The sequence below is a fragment of the Miniopterus natalensis genome, chromosome 14 (genome assembly GCF_054644295.1).
Source record: "Miniopterus natalensis isolate mMinNat1 chromosome 14, mMinNat1.hap1, whole genome shotgun sequence".
Classification (NCBI taxonomy): Eukaryota; Metazoa; Chordata; class Mammalia; order Chiroptera; family Miniopteridae; genus Miniopterus; species Miniopterus natalensis.
Window position 1 is genome coordinate 46,879,997 of NC_142094.1, and position 15,523 is coordinate 46,895,519.

At 44.2% G+C, this 15,523-nt stretch overlaps 1 protein-coding gene across 4 annotated transcripts in view; it reads right to left on the reverse strand.

Annotated features, from left to right (window-relative positions):
* Positions 1 to 15,523, reverse strand: part of SORCS1 (sortilin related VPS10 domain containing receptor 1) — a 394,451-nt gene that overhangs the window by 256,174 nt on the left and 122,754 nt on the right. The window lies entirely within an intron of this gene.

Sequence of the window (15,523 nt, forward strand, 5' to 3'; positions counted from 1 at the left end):
TTTTAGGGAAGACTTCCAAAGCTGTCAAATATGCACCCTCAAGGTAGCCACTGAGCAGATGGTTTGGAGAGTGGAGGGTCAATGATAAAGTCCCCAGCCCTAGAAGCTGTACCAAGATGGCAGGTTACTTAGCTTCTTGGAACTCAATATGCTGTCTCCCAGAAAGGGTTGCTGTGAGGAGTGAAATTAGGTAAGAAATGCAAATTACCCTGATCTAGCATGGGGTTCTTAATGGTTAGTTCCTTCAAGCTTTCTTCTCCTGTGCAGCCTGGGCTCTATGAGTTTCTTCTGATCTCCCCATTGTGGGGAAAGCCACTGGATGGAAGAAGCCACAAGGGCTAAGCAAGAGCATTTTAACCGGCTCCGATCTATGTTTTACGGGGTCCTGAAGTTTATGGAATTTGGGGGGCCTGCCCTAAGAACCAGAACATATGAAATCATAATATAAGATGACAATTTCAAACATAGGAGCAGGTCCTGGAAAAAGACCTGTGCAATGAGGGGCACCAAAACTTCATTAACCTCACAGCAGGTCTTCTTCTGATTTTAACCTGTTGCTCACTCAGAGGAACCCACGCTATTCCATTCATCCTTCCAGAATTCAACAAACACATATTACATGTTTATTAGGAGCCCAGGATTTTGCCTAACGGCAGAGGAAAATACAAATACAGATAAAGTCTGGGGGTCTATGGTCCAGTTAGGACAGGATGCACTCATCCAATAAAACTAAGTGGACAAAGAGCTGGGGTACCTCTTCTCAGTCCCACCGTGGCAGCTTGAGAAGGCGGCCTGTTTTGGCACCTGCAGCAATGCCCAGGGTCTACCTGGTTAGGTGAAGATCATAAGCATCGGGGCACTCGGGAAGACTGAACAGAGCAGCGTGTTCCTAACCACGGATGTGCTCACCCCTCACTTGTTCTTACATAAGGAAAATAACGTAATGGGGCTGCTCCATCTCTTCTGAGTTCATATTCCTCTCCTGATAAACATCACCTAGAACATCTGGCCCCAGTACTGCTGTTTCCAACTCAGCAGAAAAATGTTGACATCGATTTCCAGGATTCTGTCTGTAGGCCAAGGGATCAGTTCTAGCCACAGTGAGCACAGAACATTCTAACCTTGATTTTCAAGGCAGCGAGCTACCAAGGAGGGCTGAAGCCTTCCAAGCTGCACTCTGCTAGCACCGGGCTGCACTGACTGAAGGCACAAGTATCCTTGAGCAGATTCTGAAGGGTTCTTTCTCAGCAAGCAAACTGGGACTCCACCACCTTAGGTGTGTTCCAAGTTTAAGGGAATGCAGGAGGATCTGGGGACCTGGGCTCTGAGGGAACCCCTCTCCTAAACCACCATGCAGGCTTCCTTCAAGGAGCTGTTCAAAACTTGCTTCTTTAGCAAAGTGTGAGCATGTGTGAGGTGCTGGGCACCCTGTGGGCACATCAGATGGCATGCCTATGGCTGGGGCATATGCTTAACAGATCTGTGTGCCAATTAAGTTGCTCTAAGTGCTAAATTTCAATCACTGGCATCCCAGGAACACTGATCAGTGGCAGTGGGGTGGCTGTTTGTTTGAAGACACAGAGTGATGTTGCTGCTCCACCTCGAATAGGCCTATAAATCCCCCGCGGAGAAAATGGGAGTAGTGAGAGCATAAAGCATCTCCAGGTGGTTGCTCTCCTGATACAATACGACAGCCAAGTAAATAATGAAGTTCAGCTGGCCACAGTCTGGGTCTCCTTTCCATCTAATAAGGGGATTCAGAGGAGCCCCAGAGAAGCAACCCTTTAACCCAGCATGCAATGGTGTGGGGCGCCCCACACACGTGTGCAGCAACTGGTTAAGCGATTCACAGGCAGGCTGGCAGTGGGGTACAAGTGACTCTTCTTACTGGGCTCGTAAAATGAAAACGCCAGTGATACACTCAGACAGTTCGTCAATACTGCACCAGAAGAGGTGTCCTTTATGGCATTTCAAAGCACATCGGCTTGAGTCAACCTAATCTCTCTGCTTTCAGAGTGGTCACAGCAAGAAAGAAGGGAGAACTGCTAACTTCTAGTTATGTTTTCAATCAATTGCTTGAAATCTCTCCCCCTCTTCTTTCGCAGACTGTCCATGTGCATTATTCAGTACATTTCTCCTGGATGGTGATGCGTCATTATATTAGATCTGCTTTGCTGCAGTTTGTTTGTTTTTCTGTTCTGGTTTATTAGTAATACTATTGAACAGAATTAGCACCTGTTAAGGTGGCCACAGCCAAAACTACCACGATTAGATGAGAAAAAGGGGAAAATGCAACTGCCGGCCTATTCTGGTCCCATCTTCTAACATCTTTTGTGTATTTTTCAAACTTAAAAAAAAATCAATGGGCCTTTTTAATCTAGTGAACTGTTATATGTACTTAAATAATATATAAATGGTGATTCCTTTTTATTCATTCAGCAGCAAACAATTTTCATGTACAGAGTTAATTCCATGAGTCCGAGTGCATAGCATTTAATGATAAACCCCATCAGTGAGAGCAATGCTGTTCGGACGAGCACACACTAGACAAAATAGAATCTCCATCAGCATCTCACTTCTCTATATCTTGTTTTCACTATATAGTATCAAAATTTCCCTGGTTCAAAACAATAAGTGGTGACCATATGGTAAGCGCTTTTTTGGGTTCTTCTCTAAGTCTTAGGATACTTTCTTTAAATAGCTATAATCAAAATATCTGTGGCTTGACAACTTCTACCTACGTCGTGCCAGACTTCAGTGCCCAGTTATTTCTAGGACTTTCCACAGTTACATATCCAAGGAGCCCCCAGCCCGTCTAGGAGCTGCTGTCACCACCTGCCATCTGTGCTGTTCTTTTGCTGTGGCTCCTTCCTTCCACATCCACTGCTTACAAAGCCGCTGGGGGAAATTTCACTTTGTCCACATTTATAATAAACACACTCATCACCAAGCTATTTATTCAAGGCATCCACTCCTGAAAAAGTGGGGGGAGCCAGAAACAGTGCCAGGCTCTGTGCAGAATGAGTGAGGGTCTTCAATGGAGTGATCCTAGGCATCCTGTCCAGCGCCAAGGCCAATTTTCACCACCTGTGCTCACCACTCTATTCTGCCTTTTCCCAAGGTCTTCCAGAGCTCCTACTGAGTAACTACCAACTCCAGCCTCTCGCCCCTCACCTCTGTACATAGGTGTTAATAAACCATCACATAAAGAAAATGAGGTATTACATTTAATACACAATGGAATATTATTCAGCCATAAAAAGGGAATCCTGCCTTTTGCAACAAGATAGGTAAAACTGGAGGGGACATTTTACTATGTGAAATAAGCCTGATAAAGACAAGTACTATATGGTACCCCTTAAATGTGGAATCTTAAAACAAACACATAAATAAATGATTTTATAGAAACAGAACAGAATGGTAGTTGCTAGAGGCTGGAGGAAGGGTAGGCCAAAGGGCACAAACTTTCAGTTCTAAAAAGAGCAAGTTCTGAGGATGTATTGTACAGCAGGTTGACTATAGTTAATGATACAACACTGTGTTCTTGAAAGGTATTGAGAGTGGATCTTAAGCATTTTCAACTAAAAAACAAAACAAAAAACCCTCACAGCCCTGGTCCAGTAGCTCTGTTGGTTAGAGCACTGTCCCCATATGCCAAGATTACAGGTTCAATCCCTGATCAGGGCACATATAAGAATCAGCCAATGAATGTATAAATTAGGGAAAAACAAATCAATGCCTCTCTCTCTCTTTCTCAAATCAATAAATAAAAAAACTTAAAAACTCTCAAAAAAATGAAAAACAACAGATGGAGTTAACTATGTGAGGTGACGGATGTGTTAATTACCTTGAACGGGAATCATTCCACAATGCATATGAATTATCAAATCATCAGGTTGTATACTTTAAATATGCATCATTATGTTTGTCAGTTATCTCTTAATAAAGTTTTAAAAAAAGAAAAGAAACCATCACAGAGAACCCTGGTGGGGGGTGAGGGGAATGCCAAGCCACTCCCCCTCTCTTCTAACCCAAACTTCTTCCTGTGCTTGGTTACAAAACAAAAGCATTCAGAAAGATAAAGACACTAGTATGTAGAAGACTAATAAGAGTGTTCTAATGTAAAACAACAAAAGCCAGTAAAAAATGTTCCCTGGTATCGAACAGCAGCAGAACCACAGTCTCCATTACACCAGTTATTTAGACATGTGACCCCTCTGAATGCAACAGCAGGTTTTATTTTTAATTAATATGAAACTATAATTTAGAAACAAAACCCATACACTTAAGGAACCCCTAAAACGCCTTCCTGGTTACCTGGTTCTACGCAGCATACTTTCGAAAACAGCTGTATTAATTACTAAAGCAAAATTTATTCCACACTTCAAAAGCAGCAGCACTGGAACGCTCCATTCATTTTTTCGAGGAAAAAACATAGTGTCTTGACTCTGTCCTTTGATAACTTAAAGGATGCACCCCAGAGGAGGGGGCATGCGAAAGGTTGAGGGGTTGCCTGAAAGAAATGCACACATGCCTCTAGGAACGGTCTCTCCCAATTCTTCTGCGCAGGGGCAGCGACATGGTTGGGAACACGGTTCAGGAGAGTCTTCCCTGGAGGAGTTGTTTGCCTCGCAAGCTGACTGTTTTTCTGAAGCTCTGGATTTCGGGTAGCTCTGGGACAACCAACGGGCATTTACGGGAGATGCGAGTTCCTCCAGGACGCGTGCCTGGCCACTGCCCTTCACCTTCTCTCACCTCCACCGAAGGGAAATCTTGGAAAAGTAGGGCACGTCTCCTTGTTTTTCGATTGCTAACGATTTACAGTCTTTCTGTGCTCTCTCTGTGTCCAGCTGTGGGAGTGGACTCTAATCACAGGGGAAACAAAAGTGTGACCTTGGGCTTCTTGGCAATGTACTCTTTGGGGGACAAGATCCTAAAGCCTCTTTCATTCCTGACAGTCGGTAGTCCAAAACCGTAAATAATGAAGAGGGTGAAAGGAGTCAGGCTGTAAAACAAGGCATTTTTTTTTTGTATTGCTCTCAGACATTAGTGATTCAGGGCTGGCTGGGGCGGGGGTTCCATCCCTGTTAACACATGGGGACACCACAGCTCAACCATGCTATCCTTCACAATTCTGCTCCCTTGGTGGGCCAGAGTCTGGCTGAAATGCCTGCAGGCTGGGACAGAGGCTGACGCTGGCCACCTCCACCCTTCCCCCACCCACGGCCAGCAGGCCCGGGGGTGTCCTAACCCCCCAGTCTCGAATGGCTGCCCCCTGCTTCCTGCAGCAGCTCCCCAGAGTCCACTCAGGTGCACGTTTTCACAGGCATGGGTGGAAGTGAACGTGGGGACAGAGAATAGTAACTCCTACAGGGGCCTGGGGAGATTTGGGACAATCTTTCAGGGGCACTGAAGAGTTAGATCAAATATAAGGGGGCTGTTCAACAGCCAGAAATCTGTTTTGTGTTCTTTGCACTCGAGTTTTAGGGAAAAGAACACAACAGTGGTTTTCCTAAAAATATGCAGACTGTGCTTATGGCTCAGTAACATTTATTCAACTTTCCAACTTAAACAGAGGTTCTCATTCTTTTGAGAAGCCACATATTCTTTAACAAGCTGATCTAATAAAAGCGATGCACATAAAACAATGAATATAACGTTAATGATATGCCTGATCTCCGGAATCCTAGGGGGGGCAGGAATCCGAGAATAAGAACCTTCTATAATTCCCAGAAAATGAGAGCTTTGTTCAGAAGAAAGATTTTTCAGCTCTAAAATCCTACACATTTAATTCAATAAACATTCATTAAGCCTTCTTAAGAGGCAGGAATAAAAAATATGTGCTGTGAGGACAGGAAGAAAGAAGGAGACTCGGCACCAGTCCCTCGAAGCTCACGGTCCGGTGAAGAGGCACACAGACGGTGACACAGTGACAGGGAAAGGTGTGCAGCAAGGGGAAAGGTGTTTGTATCTTTGAGAGAGCAAGGAGGAACAGCACAGTCAGGAGCAGGTTCTTATGAAGGAGGCACTGAAGACGAATCCCAGGACATGTGTGATTGGGATGGAGGTGAGAGCATATGGAGATGGTATTTGAGGGGAAGGAAGCCTGAGGATAGGCACCCATAGTGTGAAAGCTCCCAGAGCACTCAGAGGAGAGCAAGGCTTCAGGCTCAGCTACGGTTTGGGCTATGACTAGGGACACAGAGAATGTCGGAATAGAGAGATGCCTGGCTCTCCTGCGGAGGGCCTTCGTATTAGGATCTTAACTGCTCTGCAGAAAAGAAGAAAGTCTTTAGGCTCTGAAGACTGGATTTTGAGCTGTGGTTTAGCCACCATATCTGCCAGAATGCCTTTCGCAGCAAGAAACAGAACAGGAAAAGCAACTTACATGTTAAGAGATGTATTATCTTATATAACAGGAGGCCCAGAGTCTACATAGCTCCAGGACTAGTTCAGCCAAGCGATTTCATCAAGACCACGCCATGCACGCGTTTCCTCTCCCCCAGGGGCAACACTGGTGCCACTTGTCCTCATGTTGGTAGGGCGGTCATAACGCGTCTCTGCAGCACAAGCGGACGGAGCTCCATCCAGCAAACAAGGGCCCCGAGTGTACACCTGTTTTTGTTTTGTTCTGTTTCAAATGAGAAAGGAAACTCCTTTCTAAAAGCCATCCCAGCAGACTCCGTAGTCTCAACGACCAGGAATCAGCCACATGCCCACGCTGTGGCTGCCATGGAAGCTGGGCAAACAAGGAGCTGGGATTGTCACTTGGCATTTTCTATGGTAAGAGGTGGGCTCTGCCAGCAACAAAATAAACAAAACTGGGGCGTGGCCGTTGAGTAACAGTGAGTAGTGTCTGCCATGTCGGGACCCTGAGTAAGTGAAATGCTGAACGGAGTTGTCTTACGTAAAAAATAAAAGAGATAACGTATCTCTCTCCATAGTCTTCCAGAACTGTGGAAAAGAAACACAACAGGAAGTGGAACTCTGTGTAAATGTTAAAGTACTAAGCAAATGTAACTAGCTGCTATTATTAATAATATCTAGCATTTATTGGATGCCTACTCTGTGTGCAGACAAATTTCATCAAAGGCATTTCAAGTAATAAATTTTTTCCCCTAATGAGTTTTTTTCTCTTTTGAGTCCCATAGAGGCTAACTTGATACATTGCTCAGCTTGTAAGTGGTGGACAAGTTTAACTCACATTATATACAGACTCTTAATGCCGGTGCATAACTATCCCCATGGAAGATGCCCGAGCCTGGCTGTTCCAGGGGAAGGCAGGACCACCGAAGGACCCTCACCTCCCGTTCAATTCAAAAGTCCTGGAGCCCTGCTGCCTGGGACTGGCCACAGCCTCCTCTCTCCCTCTGCCTTCTTCCAGGCATTCCTGGAATATTTTTTCCTTACAATAGACTAACTTGATTTTTAACTCTTTACTGACTTCATGTCAATGGCATTTTGATTTATTACTTTTCATTGATTTGTAAAAATGTGGAGCCTTGGTGAAATCCTTTTTTAGGTGTTGGTCTTTCCACTGAACTCACTACAGGACGTGGCTGTCCCCAGACTGAGGATCCCTGACGGTGAATGTGCACGCGTCTAGGGGCAGGTTTCCACCGAGCGGCTTACAGTATCGTCATTTTCGGAAGATGGTAAGTGAATGGGTGATGGCGCTCCATTAGATTCATCGAAGGGAAGAGAAATCAATAATTTCTAAACTGGATCAGGAAAACCTGAGAGGAGATGAAAGCTGGGTGTGATGGTGCACACACACACCACCACATGTGCGCGCTGGAAGTCATCAGACAGGAAATCCAGCAAATGCAAACGCATCTTGAACTGGAAAACCAGTAGGAAGAATGGGACTAATAGGAGGTGTGGAGCCAGCCAGAAAGCAGTTAGATTTTTGCCTCTGCAAAGTCTGTCATCCCCAAACAACCTTCTCATTCTGTAACAGCCCACACACAATTTAATGTAATGTTTATTTATGTAAAATCCTCTGCATGACCCCGAAATGGGTGAGTTAAGCAGCCACTGCACCTCCCCTGGAGAACTTAAAAGACCAGACAGCCAACAGTGATGCACAGAAGGAAACAGAGGCATACAGATAACCTAATCAACGCCAGGCACAGAGCAAATTGTAGCACAGGAACGAGCCCTGGTGGAAAGGGAACATTTTTTAGTAAACTGTGCTGTGCCCTCCTTCTGAACCTGTCTCCCTGTAGGGGTCATTTGCTGCGAAGATGCAAGGCCACGGCCGGCACGTGAGCTCTGGAGCCCTGTCCCAGTAGCTTCCATGTGAGAAAACTCAGCTCTCACTCAAGCCAACTCATCTCTTCCCCTTCGTTTGCTGCAAGTCAAGTTCTTCCTGTTAGTAACAAGCAAAGAAATGCTTGTAATAAAAGGCGATAACACCATATTCCTCGAGCCAGGTCATCATATTTAGCAAACAAATCCAAGTTCATCAAATCCACTCGACCTAAGTTGCTTTTTGATGCAAATCTTGAAAATAGAACTTGCTTTCCTATCCCCCAAGGTGAGGGACACTATCAATTCAAAAAAAAAAAAAAAAAATTCTGTTAATCTCACACAGTGCCAAAGCAAACAGGCTAATGGCACTTTGTTCCTATATATCTTCCTTCCTTCCTTCCTTCCTTCCTTCCTTCCTTCCTTCCTTCCTTCCTTCCTTCCTTCCTCCCTCCCTCCCTCCCTCCCTCCCTCCCTCCCTCCCTCTTTCCCTCCTCTCTTCCTCCCCCTTTTTGAATAATTAAAGAGAGGATAGTGCCCTAAACATATATCCATATGCACTGGGTAGTGCTGACCATGTCACAGTCTCCTATGTAAATCACTCTGCCCTAAATTACACTCCATCCTAATCCTCTGCCTCACACCAGGAATAGGGAGATCCTAAATTAAATGGTATTTCTTTTTCTAGAAAAGAGCCAGATATCAGCACCAATGTGACTCTAAAAGAGCGCCAAGCTAAAAGGATTGCATAAAACATGAGGAAAATGCATATTCAAGACAAGACGTCTCTGTGTAGGGATAGTAAAACAGAAAATTAAACAGACCTGGAGACGCAGAGCCAACCTTCAAGACATGAAAGCAACTGAGGCTAGGGCGCGGGGCAGAGAAGCAGGAGGCCCACGGGGTTTGGGGAGAGCTCCCGTTCAAGAAAACCGCGCAGACCAGCCACTCAAGTCCACTGCTCCGCAGCTGAAGCATCGAGCTCTGTGCCACGTTTCCCTGAACGCCCTCCATGGAGCTCAGAAGGGAATGGAAATAATCCCCAACCCATCCTCCTTCAGGTTACAGTCTCTGTTCAAATTAGGCCACCCGGTACTAAGTTACAGAAACACAGACGATGCAGAGAATTGCTAATGCAGAGTTTTAAAACAATAAGAAAATATTTCTTGCATGATCCTCTCTCTGGAAAGCTGGAAAACAAAGACAGAAAACCTCCTATGTGCTTAAGGAAAAAGGGATACATCCTGAGTTTGGGGGGAAGTGAGGAAAGGAAACGCCCTTTCAGCTTCCCTGATGCGCTGGTCAGAGAAAGGGCGATGGCCAAGCCCCAGGTCACTCTGTCTGAGTCACGGCCCTTCCCCCAGTGCTGAGACTCCTCCAGCCGGAGGGCCTGCACACCCGCTGACCTCTGATGCTGGGGGCCCTTCTGTTCATATGCTTCCTTACAATAACCTGCAATACAAAGACATGAACCAAGTCTTTCCCTCTTCTCCTCCATCCTGGTAGTTAGCCTGTTACTTATGGGTCTGAGGAGGTTAACTCGGTTTTTTTAAAATGTTATTTTTCAAGGTTAACACACCATACGTAGAGGAAGCTAGTAAGGAAAGATAGGCAGGGTATGGTGATCCAAGCCAGAGCATGCCCCTGGGTAAGGCACTGGAATAAAAAAATGCAAAGAATGTAAACTTTTAAATACAATATCTTACTTTTTCATTTTCTCTTCTCATCTACCATACAGTGCAACTAACAAAAGCAGCCAGAATAAAACACCAGGGACAGTCACTAGCTAAGTTCGAAGATTTTCCATTACTTTGAGAAAGCCTTAAAGTAGACCAGGGAGGAAGAGAAACATTCTCCTAAAAAAACATAAAGAAGTAAAGGATAGCAACTGACTTCTCTATTAGCACAGCTTTTGTTTCCTCTGTCTGAGTGCTGAGGTGTGATGGAACACAATTTGCCTGGAAGAAAATTCAAAGCTTAAAAAAGCTGGCTTGAAAGTGAAATTTAAATAACATCTTGAAGTTGCAAGTAAATCATATTAATAAATAATAAAGGTTTTTGTTGGAGAAAAAAAAATTCTATAGCGGCTGAATGATTCTTACATGGCCCTTCTCATTTAATCACAGAACAAAAACGCTTCTGTATGATTCCAGTTCTAATCCTTGACAATGGCATCTAGAAGGCTGGTGGGTGGCTATAAAAAATTAGCATTTTGCCACTCTTTTAAAAGACACTTAAGACAAAATTGGAAAGTACTGGAAAGATCATCTAACTCCAACCACCTCGTTTGACACATGGTGTAGATTATACTTTTAGAAGAATTAGTCCTTGAATAAGAAGCTTCTGAGAGTAAAAAATTCTCTTAACACACCATATGCTGTTTTGGTGCATGATGCAGGAGCTCCTATGTACAGAAGGGAAGGACTGGATGGGGCCAGTTCTGAGATGGGAGATTTGGAAGAGGCAGGCTGAAGGATCTACCTCTATCTAGCAGAATCAGGCATAGATCCAGGTTTGGAAAGGATGAGAGTCATACAATTTGGGGGCTTCTGTTTAAAAAATAATACAAAATATGAATAAAATGAGGTTTAAAAGTGAATATTTATTAAAATGGGACAATAGATCACAGTAAATTACTAGTGCTATAGAGGCATGTCTACTGTTTTTCTGATATATCTTCAGGCAGTTTGGCAGAAATAAATAAATAGAAATGTTTTCTGATTGCAACCTGGCTTCCTCTCTCCACCAGGAGCAATCTATAACTCCCCCAAACTCCCAGAAGTCACAGGAGCTCATGTCTATAAAGGTTCTGAATCTTGAGCTTCATTAGCTCGCTGTAAATCCACCTGTGAGTGGGATTTCACATCAGATGCTCACTAAACCTTTTCAGTGGAGCGATCCATTTCAGCAGACCTGGGCTATGAGTCAGAAGACAAGGACTTGAGCCTGAGCTCTGCTGCTCACACACTGTGACCCTGAGGAAGCCAATATACCTCTGTGGGCTTCATTTCTCCATGGTTACTTACCCTACATGTTTGTAGGTCTCTACCCATTAAAGCGCCATTCAACGCTGAATCCCTCGACTATTCTATCTTCAGTGTTGCCAGGCTTTGTGAATGCTATTTCTCTTCCTCCAGCTAGAGCTATGAGTCTTCCTTGACCCTATTTCCCTTCTTTCCCCACAAATCTAATCAGTCACTAAGTCCTACATACCTCTCCCATCTAACCTACTTCATCCTGGTCTGGCCCAAACCAACTCTCATCTAGAAGAATGCAATGCTTCGGACAACTGTCAGCAGCTCCTCTTGTTTCCCTCAAGTCACCCTCTACACTGCCACCCCTATAATCTTTTTCTAAATACAAATCGTGTCATTTTCCCTACTCTTTAAGCATTTCTGTGGCCTCCTATTGATCTTAAAATAAAATTTAAATTTCATAATATGACCTACAGGGTCAAGTATGATATGGCTCCTACACTCACATTCGAATCTACGTCATATCAATGCCCCCTTGACTCTCACAACTCTGTGTAAACTTGGACATAATGTTCTCCTACTGACCTAAAGAATTCCAATATCTGTTGATGGTCTGACTCCATCTAGTTATATTGGCGATGAACTTTGCTAAGAAGAAATAACATGTTCCAGTTACATGAGCAATTATTGTAGAAAGCCTCTAGAGTATAGCGGGATCACAATATCCTGAGTAACTTCAATGCCAAGAGCCTTGTCATTTCATCAAATTCCAATTTTAGGAATGATATTCCAAACACTTCCAACTTCCTCTTGAAAGTTTAGGCTGATTAAAGGATTAAATGCTACAGAAAATTCAATGCTGTGCGTCTCTTTGGGGAGGGCTGAGTAGATGTAAAACATGTCTACGATCCAATCCAAAGGTTTATTGATTTTTCTGTCCTTTCATTCAAAAGTGTTCCCTTTCATGCACAGATCTGAGAGGCACCTGAAGGTTGGCCAGGACACTGCAGAGATCCGCTGCCCATTCTATGAGTTCCTCCTATCTGGAAATGGACAGCCCTGGAAAAATGCAAGTATACCAGGGTACAGATCTGAAATCAAAGTCTGAATTCCAGGTCTTTCATATTTTTCTGATGAGACCCTCAAAATCACTTCCACTGTACAGTGGGGGCAAGTCCAACAGAGGTTGTGTGGGGGGTAGAGTGGGGGCTAAAGCTAGAGGTTGAGAGTCCTGGATCTGGTACAAAACCAATTTTAATTCCTTGTATGACCTTAGTCAATTTGTTTGATTTTTTTCCCCTTTTTCTATTAAATGGGATTGATAAAATTAGAATTCCCTTTTTTAACTGGATTATCATCATCAATTTACTTAACTGAGCACTTTTAAAACTGTTGTCTCTGCTAAGCATTTTGCATAACATAATCTATATACATTCTTTACTATCCTATAAAGCTAGTACTGATTTCCTTCCTTCACTCCTTCCTTCCTCCCTGCCTCCCTCCCACCCTCCCTGTCTTTTTCTTATTTTTACCATTTTTCAGATGGCAGATGAGACAGTTTAAGGAATTTGCCCAAGGTCAGCTAGTGCTTAAGTACAAAAGCTGCCATTTGAACCCAAATAAACTAAGCCCAGAGCTCAGGTACTTGACCGCCGTGCTACATGGCTTTATGGAGAGAGAAAGATAAGAGCGTCAAAGAGTTTCCAAGATTATACTTCTTGCTTTGTAGTAGCTTGATGCTAGACTCTGTCTGCCTTTCTGTTGGATCTATCTATCTCTACCTACCTATCTATCTATCTATCTATCTATCTATCTATCTATCTATCTATCTATCTATCATCTATCATCTATCTATCTATCTATCTATCTATCTATCTATCTATCTATCTATCTATCTATCTCTATCATCATCTGTCATCTATCCAAATGACCACTGTGTATATTTGTTCTTCTGAGTGCCATCGAGGATGCAGAAAGAGAACACAGACATCTGTCCTCATTACACATTATAGCTGGGGAGAGGCTCGTTGAGCTGACAGGTTAGAATGAATGTTTTAGGGACTCAGTGCTGCAGGAATAATGAGGGGGGAGCAAGCCCCTGCTACACATAAATGGGACCTTTTCAAGCTCTTACAATGAGCATGGTGCTTTCCACACAGTGTGTCATTTAACTCACTTCACAAGCCTGGTGAGAGGGTCTGTGTGATTCTCACATAGGAGATGGGATGGGCCGGGATGCAGATCACACAGATTTAAGCCTAGATCTTCTTAACTTCGGATCTGGAGCTGGGGCCTTGAAGGATGGACTGAGTCAGCTCTCCCGCCATCCTGGGCTGAGGGGTCATGTTTATGTCTCACTTGCTGAGACCTCTGTGGGTTCCAGGCTGGAGAGCCACACCTCCCCTTGCCCACCAGCAGGTATAAAACACGGAGGGGTCAATTCCAGAAGACAGGAAGCTTCCCAACAATCTACAAGAACGTCTGTCTGCTCCTCTGCTAACGATGGATTCATAAACTGAAAGTCACTCAGTGTCCCTAACTCACAACAGGAAATGGGGCTTCAGTTCAGGAAGGGTGAAGGCGGCCAGAAAAGAATGGTATCTCTGTTCCACGTGGGAAGTCAGTTAGAAAACGGGTGAGTCCGTCACTGCTGCTTCTCTCACTTTTTAATCCTTTAATCCGGAGTCAAGATACCAGCGAGATTTAGAAAACCAGCACCCTGTGTGCCCTAGGAAATGGAAACCTCCCAGGAAAGAAACAAATTCCTGGCCTTGTGACAGGGATTGGCCATCATGAATCTCTCTCTGCAGAGATTAGGATCTACCCTATTCCCAATGTTGAACAGGAGATTGTAGGGGTCCCCATAATTGACACAGAATGATTGGGGGAAGGGAAAGCGCATGGGCCAGAACTGTCTCCAGGGCTGCTGCAGGAGGCTGTCGGAAAAAAAACCAACAAATCTATTTTCTTGAAAATGGAACCTCTTCTTTAGATTTCCTCCTATTTTTTTTTCTCTTTAAACTGTTCAAGATTAATGTGGCAAAAATAAAATGCCCACGGGCTGCTTATTTTGACGCTGACTAAAGCACATAAAAGTGAAGAATTAGAATGGGATGAATAATTTATTTAGAGCTGTACTGTTGTTTTAAACAGATCGCTTCCATGAAAGCAATGTGTATTCAGGCCGTAAATCATTGTTTAGCACTCTGTCTCCAGGAAAAGATACCACTTGGCGGAATTATTGAATGGCAGTGCCTAGGCAGGGAGGCAGGCAAAGTAAAGATAAAAGTGCTGTCCCTGCTTGATGGGATTTTCACTGGATCTGGAGGAGGCTAGGTTTGAGTGAGATTCGGTACCGAGACCCTTCCCTTCATTCCCAAGGTTTAAATGAGTACCTACTTGTGCTAATGCATCAGATATTATCTAGCACAGTACAACTTATTATGTCATAGCTATTATTATTATTGTTATTGCAATGACTATGGGCCAAGCACAGAGCCTAAGTGTGTGGGATACACCAACTGAAACAAAACAGTAAGTTCTGTGTCCTTGAGTGTATCACTATTGCTGGGGGCTTCAGAACACTTTGTAAAATGTGGTAAGTATTATGACAGGGACACATACAAAGTGCTATGAGGACTCTGCTAGTAGAAGGATGGGAATCTGAGAAGATTTCACAGAGGTAGTGTCATTGCATCCAGACCTTGGTTTTGCCAAGGGGCTAGAAAGAAGGTAAGAACATTCACTGTGGGAGCAGAAAAATGCAAGCATGAAGCCAATGTGATGTTTGGGTGGCCAGGGTGTCCTGATGTGGCACAACTCAGCGAGGGCGGAGAGGGAAATGAGCGAAAGGAGACAGGGGAAGAGCTTTATAAGGGAACCAGCAGAGGCAGGGAGGCCTCTGTGGGCTCTAGACACTCCGCCTCCTGGATACCTTGGCCCTACAGACCAGAAACCCAAACCAGTTTCTGTCTGCAAGGTAAGGCTGTTGGTGCTGTTCTGTCCCAGCCTTGCTCACTACCAAACCTATCAGCATGGCAACCCCAGCAAGGGAAAGTGTCAAAAGGCAGGATGACCCTGGCACTCTCCTTACAGTCCAGCCGGACATGTTACTGCTCTAGTGCCCTGCTTGGCCAAGTTCTCAGAATGAAATCCTAATCCTAGTTTTTATTGGGGAAAGAAACAAAGCAGGTCCCTCAGGGCTAAACGATCTTGGTTACAAATTTCGAAGTGTCTTTTCTTCTTTCTTAAAAGTCAATGCCGCAAACAAGACCTGAAGTCTCACACTCTAAGCCGTG